At 35.7% G+C, this 8,847-nt stretch overlaps 1 long non-coding RNA gene across 2 annotated transcripts in view; it reads right to left on the reverse strand.

Moving 5' to 3' along the window:
* Window positions 1-6,536: 6,536 nt before the first annotated feature.
* Window positions 6,537-8,847, reverse strand: part of LOC106332779 — a 4,923-nt gene continuing 2,612 nt past the window's right edge. Inside the window, exons 5-6 of one of the 2 annotated variants that reach the window (XR_001268175.1) lie at window positions 6,769-7,113; window positions 6,537-6,654 (exon numbers count right to left, since the gene is read on the reverse strand). This is a non-coding gene — a long non-coding RNA (uncharacterized LOC106332779). Of the gene's footprint in view, window positions 7,114-8,847 lie in introns of both variants that reach the window. The other variant, XR_001268174.1, reaches the window with a different exon arrangement.

Raw genomic sequence — 8,847 nt, forward strand, 5'->3', positions numbered from 1 at the left:
TTAATACAAGATGGATGATCAAGGGGGAGTGTTATAAGATAAACTTTGAAATGATCCTCCACTCCTTTACCAACTCAAGCACTATGATCATCTACTCATCAAGCACTATGATCACCCACTCATTTACCAAATCAAGCACCATCTTTGATATTTTATGTATTGTTGCTCACTATAAATACCATCACTCATCTCACTCTTTTGTACACAATTACATCTTCTTCTTCTTCCTTATAATAAACTCTTTCTCTCATATTAAGTATTATTTGCTTCCTACGGGTATTGAATTCTACTCTTATTTAAATTTCCCGATACTATAAATTATAAGTTATTTCATAACATTATCTTTTTTTTTAAACTAATTTTTGTCTTCTTAATGGTGGATAATTTACACTAGAGAAATATTACGATTTTACAACCAACTTTTGCCACATACTTCCCGGGGTGGTCTTGGGACTTGAGGTGCTACCTTGAATCACAGCCAGATTTGTATGACCCGATCCCAGCCGACTAGGCCGCGGTCGATGCCTCACGTCGCTCGGTCCATACCCTGACCGAACCTCTTAAAATTATTGCCCTTTATTTAAAACATCACCCATAGACGAGGGCTAACTCAGATCTTAGCTCAAGACTACCATAGTCTTTCTTAGCTTACATCAATACAACACATACGCAGCGGAATAACATCTATCATCCATTGGTCTATAACCAATCTAATACTCGTCCTGTCGAATCACCTCAGCTAATGGTTAGTACTCTCAACTACCAGTTAGCTCAAAGGTCGATCTTAGACCTGAATCAAGTCATACGAATCTGAGGTTCCATTCCCCTAGTCCATTCTATCTAGAACTAAGCAAGAGTTACTAGATCATACCTTAGCCACATCCACAGAGTTTGTTAGCTCATCGGCCCAGCTGCTCTAGCTGAATGAACTCGTAAACCAGCTGATCGAGCTGTCACACTCGAACTGAGCTAAGACCGAGCTATGGCCAACTGCCATATACTGCGTCCAGCTCCTTTACACATAAAACAACTCCCCTAGGTACTTAGTCATTCAACCAACCATCCCCATAGACCAAGTAACCTTTGGGAAGTCTTCAAGCAGCTAAGGATGTGCATTCAGCCATTCCCGACTCATGCATCATCCAACACCCTTAGCTTATCAGCTTATGATATCAAGTCCAGCTTATGGACTAACAATGCCAAGTCCTCTCATGGACTAATCATACCAAGTCTTCACAAGGACTAATAATATCAAGTCCTCTCGTGGACTAATAATGTCAAGTCCTCTCGTGGACTAATAATGATTGTCAAGTCCTCTGATGGACTAATAATGCCCATCAGACTCTAAGTCAATCAACCAACCATCCCACATGACTCAGAACCGACAAGTCTTCACACATACTCAACCGGCCATGGAACCTTGTCCCAACGGAGCCGATCAGTCTTGCTCTAACATCTGGTGCATCCTTTGATCAATCATAGCAGACACCTTATTCCATCACCAATGGATCAGGTCGTCCATCCTTGCCCAAGATCAGATAACACACGGCTCAGTACTTATGGACCACACCACCAAGTACTAGCAATACTCTTCTTTATGGCTCTTAGCCATTGTTTTGCACATAGCTTACCAATACCAAGGTTGATAACTAACATTCCTTATGATCAATGATCATAAGTGACAAACATATCACAACACACAAGCATATGATCAAATAACCTAACACAAGGACCTATCATTGCATGGTTGGTTCCTTATCTAAACATCAAGTTACTCATCAGGCCCAAATCTGGCCGATTTCAAAAGTGATCTAAAAATTAATTAAAATTCACTAAAACCCATGATAAATACCAACTAAGAGATCCTCATAATCAGAATCCAATGAATCGACCCGGATCATATGGATCCTGACCATGAACAGCCCGGCTAAGGTCATGGGCATCATTCCTGAACCGGCGAAGGCCATGGTTCAGTGCAATCAAGTCTGAACCCACAGACTACACCATAATCATTCAGAATATATGGTCTTCAAGGGGCGTGTCATACTTGGCCTGGATCGCACCACAAGAGACAGAAATATAAACTGAAAAGTAATCATAAAATCGGTTACCTTATACAAGATATGATTAGATCATGTGCCTTCCCTTATCATGGACGGCCATGCTCCTCCAGGGCACGCCTCCATCATTGTCTTATCACATATCTCCAGTATTGATAATATCTATTCAAGGGTCGCACCAACTTCCCATCCATGGAACTTCCATGAAACCAGTTTCTACACTGCATCCGCCTTCAAGGATGTTCATGCCATTGAGAGTGGAGTCCGGCCTTCTCCCTTCCCTCCTGACCATTTGCGTGTGTTCCCAGGACACAGAGGAAGCCTAGGACGTGATCATCCATGATCAATCACCATCAAAGGGTCGTTCTCAACTCCCCTTGTGATTGCCCACAAAACTGCCTCTTTTCTGCCTTCACACCACTCTTGATCTTGGATGGAGCAATCCGACTCTCTCTCTCTTTTACTCTGGTTTTCTTTGTGTTTCAGGGTGTAGAAGGAAGCCCTGGTGTGCCTGCAAAGGCACGGACTTGCCTTCCTTATATAGGAGAAGGGGTGGTTACTTTTTAACCATTGCATCCCTTCGGTATCATTTCTGGCCATTGATTTAATCAATGGACCAGATCACACCCCTTCGCCTATGGCAGTTACCATACGTCCTGGAACTGTCAAACCACTCCTGGACATGTCCAAAACAAGCTCACACGGATTGCCCATGCCCATGGCCTGACCAGAAGAGCCCACCGGCCCATAGCCATCCTCGGCCAACCAACCGGCCCGGTAACCGCCCAGAACTGTCACACTGGTCCGAGCTTCCAACACTCCATCCAGCTGAGTTGAGCTGACTCCCAGCTGACCCACCTGAGGGAGCTAGTAGTCCAGCTAGCTGAGCTGGCTGAACTTGATGTGAGATACACTGAGCTTGTCCGAGCTTCGCCCAGCTGACCGAGCTTCATTCTCGCATCGTCCAGCTGTCTTATCACTCGTCCAGCTTGCTCTCTTCATCTTATTCAATTCCCAATAAGTCCCTTGGTGTATTTCTAGACCTAGACTTGGTTTTCTCATGATCCATCCTGATCATTCACTTCATTACAACCTGTTCACGATCAATTCCCATGATCTGAACCAAAGCAGTCCCGTTTCTGTTGAAACGTCTATGTCCCATGTCAAATTCCAGGAACGGAGACATGAAAAGATTACTTGACTGCAGAGCACCATCCTCACGATGATCTGGAACTTGAATACTCAGGCCATTCACCGCAACGTTGGACCTGGTTTTGTGCTTATGTCTGACAACATAAAAACTTCATGACATCCAGTTTGGTTAAATAAAGCACAATAAAACTCACAACGAAGAAAAATATACTAATTAATATTTGTATTGAATTTAATAATTTGTATAAATACAATACTAAAAAATATAATTTGTTTGATATATATATATATATATATATATATATATATATATATTAGTCCGCACAAGATCGGACATCACCTAGTTCAATTTAAACAATTCTTTTTGCTTATGGTTCAACTTAAACAACTATTTTGCATCACCTAGTTCAACTTAAATAACTACTTTTGCTTATGGTTGTAAGTGTAAAATCATCGTCTCTCAATTTTCTAATAACATATAAAATGCAAATTAAAAACTTGATTATGCAGGAAAAAATGATGGAGATGATCGTTTATTAAGGAAGTGCATATAGATTTAGGGACCTAGAGAACCAAGAGGAACAGTGGATGGAAATCTTTCGGGTAGAAGTTGATCATGTCTATCCAGGTTTCAATGCAACAAACTCTCGATTCAAACTATCTACTACGCCGGATACTAAAGTCAACATCATCGATCCTCTAAACAATCATCATTACATGGAATTCAAGTGTATTCATGATATCCCCCACATTATGAACATAAACTATCCCATAAGTACTAATGCTAACTACTAAAATATATTTCATATAATGTTTATGTAAGTAACGTAATCGAAAACACTTATCTTGTAGATATAATGGGAGTGGTCTTCAACATAAAAGCCCATTTCTATTACCCTACAACGCCAAAGATGGTGTTTCACATAAGGGACAACATGTAAGTACAAAGTAACATACGATCACATCACGGCCAAATGTTTACATTAGTGTAATTGACACAAATTGTTTTATTCATAATAGCGAGAGTAATATAAAATGTGTGGCAACTGGCGATCATGCTTATGCTTCCAGGATGGGTTTGAAAACATGAGGGGTCGTGGAGAGGTGATTGTGGTCCTCAAGATGTGGAGAATCTGGAGGTTTATATGTAAGTGTATATGATTTTATGTGTTTAGTTTTAAATGTATTAGTTGAGTAAAACGTTTCCTAAACTCATATATACATGATATTTTGATGATGATGATCTATGGCTTGAGACCGAAGGTGGATTATTTGACTTCAGGTCCAACCCATGTTTGCCGGAGGTTGAGGAGTCCAGGCAATCGCTACTTAACACTGACCCTTATGTTCGGAGACACGGGGCTATAAGGACTTTGTAAAACTTGGTGTTCTCTATGTTTTTTTTGTGTGTTTTATTTGAATATATTTTTTACTCTTAAAATAAAACTGTAGTGAAATCTAAATCATTATCTTTGTTGGGCCGGATTTCAAATCTTATGTGATTACATTAACTTATTTTTTTGGTTCAAGATGTGTAATCATATGATACATTAAGAATAATAGTCAATGGCTCAAACTTGTATTATAGCATTAAACTTTTAGTGAGATGGAAAGATACATATCGATTGAGAGAGAATTACGATTTACTTATATACTAATAATATCGATTGAGAGAGAGTTACGATATACTTATATACTAATAATAATATTTATATATGTAACTAGGGCCGGCCCGCCCTACGAGCCGGATTATTTTTAAAAAATTATGTAAATAGTTAGAGTAAATATTCAATACAAATTATTATATTTTAAAATATACATATTAGTTAAACTCTGTATATGTTATTGTATTTGAAGATTAAATATACCATGCCGTATTGATAAGCAATTTTTTTCATGGTGCCATCACATAATTTTTAGTAGTTTTCTGGAGTTGGATGAATCTAAAGAGTACCGTGAGAAAAAAGACGAACTTGTAATTATAGATTAAGTGAACATTTGAGTAATTTTTTTTATTAGGTCGGTTAATTATTAGTTGTGTAAACCGGAAACAATAATATTAAAGTATCGTATCTTGACATGTTGGACAGCTTAAATTTGATAAGTTTGGATTATCATCTTTGTTTCGTACTCAATATATATTATGTGTTGAACTTGAAAAAGTGACTATAAATTAATAAGCTGTTAAATTCTCACTGAAAATTTGTGATTGATGTTTAGATAGTTATAACATAATACAAAAGAACACAAAATCGTACGGAAAATATTTAACAACTAAATATTTATTATATTAAACTAAATAACTATTCAAAATTTGATCTAAATATATGCATTGTATTTTTAATATCAATTTTAATTGGTAAAACAATCACCCGTTTCAATTTTTTTATCTAGATATATATATATATATATATTGTTTTCCATCGAAATATACGAATGACTATTTCTAATTAACAATAAATATTTATAAAAAATATGCAATCTATTTTTTTTTTAAATACTACTATTATTTTTTTTAGTTATAAGTATGTTTGATTAGTTTTTGTTGTATGGATAATATTTTATGAGGTTATGTTATGCACCAGTTGTGTCGACTTATTTGAAATATATTTATTTTATTTGCTGTGTAAATACGGTAGTAAATACATATTAGGGACTTTGTATATGAAGCCAATTATTTAAGTAATAGGGTCAGTTTTAATAGGATGTTTTTTCATCAGAACTGGAAATGTAAAACTGCAAGATAAGTTAGAGTCATATGTCGAACATGAATCTGTTTTCATGAAAGAGCATAATATTATTGAGTCATGGGCCATTAATCGATTTTGGATGTTTTTAGTTTTGGTTATGCTCTGATACCATGACAAATCTTAGTTTGGGATCAAAGTTAACTTGAATATTATTGAGAACGAAGCTTGGTATTTATACCAAGAGAAGTAATTCGAAAACAGGAAAACTTAAAGCCAAAGCTATCTAGGAAAATAATAGAAAACCTTATCTAAATCATATTCATATGATTCCTAATTCACATAGAAATCCTACTCCAATAGAATACATACAGTACTATGTTTAGCCATATCCATTTCTTGCTTGGTGGTGTAGACAGAAAGAATTACATAAAATGGTTTTCAATAGAATCAAAGCAGAGATGGAGCAAGTAAGAAGACTACAGCACTGTTAGATTCACTGCTCAATTTTTATAAAGAGATAACTTGGGAGAATTAATCTAAAACAGTGTTATAGACCAGATCGTCAGATTCAAGCACATGTAAATTTAAAAGGCCACACTTAAATAGAATCATGTAGATGGGGGTCATAGAACCAGTTATGACAGTCTATAGATGACAATCAGTTTACCATTAGGATCCAAAATTTCATTACAGCCTTGACCACAAAGGAATCCATAAGTTGGTACGATATTATTGACGGATAAAGAAACATTCTGTCATGGGAACATAAGAAACCATATTAATCTTTCGGAGAGAAAAATGCTAGCAATAATCAATGTTTGTATTTTTTAAAAACTTGTGAAACCATATTATATTTGATGCAGAACCTGTTAGCCAATGCTTCTACAACACCATATGCCCAGCAGGAACTACAGTGACCATAAACAAACCAAAAATGTTTTCATTGATCTGAGAAGGCACTTTTGAATATAAAAACCAAGCAGACGAAGTTAGCTGGTCTTTAATGTGATAATCAATGAGATAATTAGATACATGACATAAGAAGAGTCAGTATATCATCTTTTGAAGACAATGAAATAAAGACATAGGTATCGAAGTTAAGATTGACCTAGGATCGATCCTTCAAATTGCACTGTGACCAAGCGGTTCTAGCATCAACATCTTTTGGACTTGAGAGTTCAGTCATGGATTGCAACAGGAGAGTATAAACTCTGCAACCTGCACGTACCAGCAAAAAAAGAGTGGTCAAATTTCTAGCATTGAATAATAAACATTAAAGAACAGGAATTTGTCTATAGTCAGCAAATAATGATATTATTCATGACTAGGGGTTGGTCCGTCCTACGGGCGGGTGAGTTTACAATAAATTTATTTAATATTCAAATTTATTTGATTTTATAGAATATTTAATAATTTCTTTAAACTGAACATGGTAATTTTTTTTTGAAGATCATATTGTAAATTAAATTTAATTTTGTTGGTTTTAGTTGAAAGAACTACTAACGTTCTTTTTATGTGAAAACAAAAAGTAAAAAAATGTAATGATTTATATATATTTTTTTTTTTCACTTTGATATAGTTGAAGAAATCTAAAGTAAGAATAATTAATATATTTTTTCTAAGAATTTAAAATTATAATATTATTTGGCTTGAAGTTGTTGGATTGTTGTGTATTGAACATTGTTGTTGCATGTTGGTCATTTATGGTTTGTTTGTTGTTGTTATTATATGAATGTTTTGTGTTTTTTTTTTGTAATTTATACATGGATGCGTAGTTTTATGTTCTTGTGGAGGGTGTGATGTTTATTTAATTGGTTTAGTGGTGGGCATGCACGATCTTCAGATTCTGATCTGAATCAAATCTTCCATGACCGACAAGTGGTAGAGGAGAGCTTAGTTTACTAAATTATATACGCATAGGATCCAAAAGTTCCACAACAGACAACTCCTAGATCTCGGCAACAAACCTCTTCCTCTACAAAAAGTTCCCCAACTGCAAGTTCTGCTTTTATTAAAACAGGTCAATTTAACGCTCACCAACAACTCTCTTGACGCGTCTAACAGCTACCCGGTTGAAAAAATATATACGTCCAAGCCCATATGTATGGTTTTATTAATAAATATTGGCTTTTTGTTGTTGTTATTTTGTTAAGTTTGTGTTTGCTGATTTATGTATTTGTCGTCTGAAGTTTATGGTTTGCTTTCCCGGGCAGATTGGAGGCGTTGCATTGTTTATATGGACATGTATTTGGTTAACGCTTTGATAACGATGTAGATGTAGTTGTGCGTGATGTTTTTCCTTTTGGGTAGTAATTGTGTTGGCTTTGGATTGTTTATGTTTGGCGTGTGTCTTTCTGGGTGGTAACCGGCTTGGTTTGCTGCATAAATTTAAATTGTGGATGTTAGTTATGACTTTCGTCCATTTTTGTATTTTCTTTGACTTGTTTTGGTTTCTTTTCATATTTGAAGTTTTGTGTTCGTTTTGGTGTGTACATTTATGTACCCAAATAGATATCGAATTTCACTTAGGATTCAAAGGTTTAGAGAATTTTGTTTAAAACTTTAACAAAGATTTTATGGCATCTAATTTTTTGTCATAAAATTGTTGTAACTCTATTTTCTGAATAGTCGTATATTGATAAAACTGGTACCATGATAATAGTCTCCTAAAGCGGTACAAAATAAACGTTTTGCACTCCATTCTATCTTACAAAGGTGAAAAACATGTTAGAGATAAATCAAATAGTGTGTTGTACATATCAGAGACGCCACTTGCAGTAAGTGAACCAACGAAAGAACACGCACTGTCCACATGCTCTACACACACACACACACACTAATTCACAACAAAACACCAATTCACATCGTGAAGGTGACTTTCTTGTCTAAGCAGTCAACTCATCATGTGGCCAATCCAAACAGTCTCTCATTCTTCCTTCATCGTA

This window comes from Brassica oleracea, chromosome C3 (assembly GCF_000695525.1).
Source record: "Brassica oleracea var. oleracea cultivar TO1000 chromosome C3, BOL, whole genome shotgun sequence".
Classification (NCBI taxonomy): Eukaryota; Viridiplantae; Streptophyta; class Magnoliopsida; order Brassicales; family Brassicaceae; genus Brassica; species Brassica oleracea.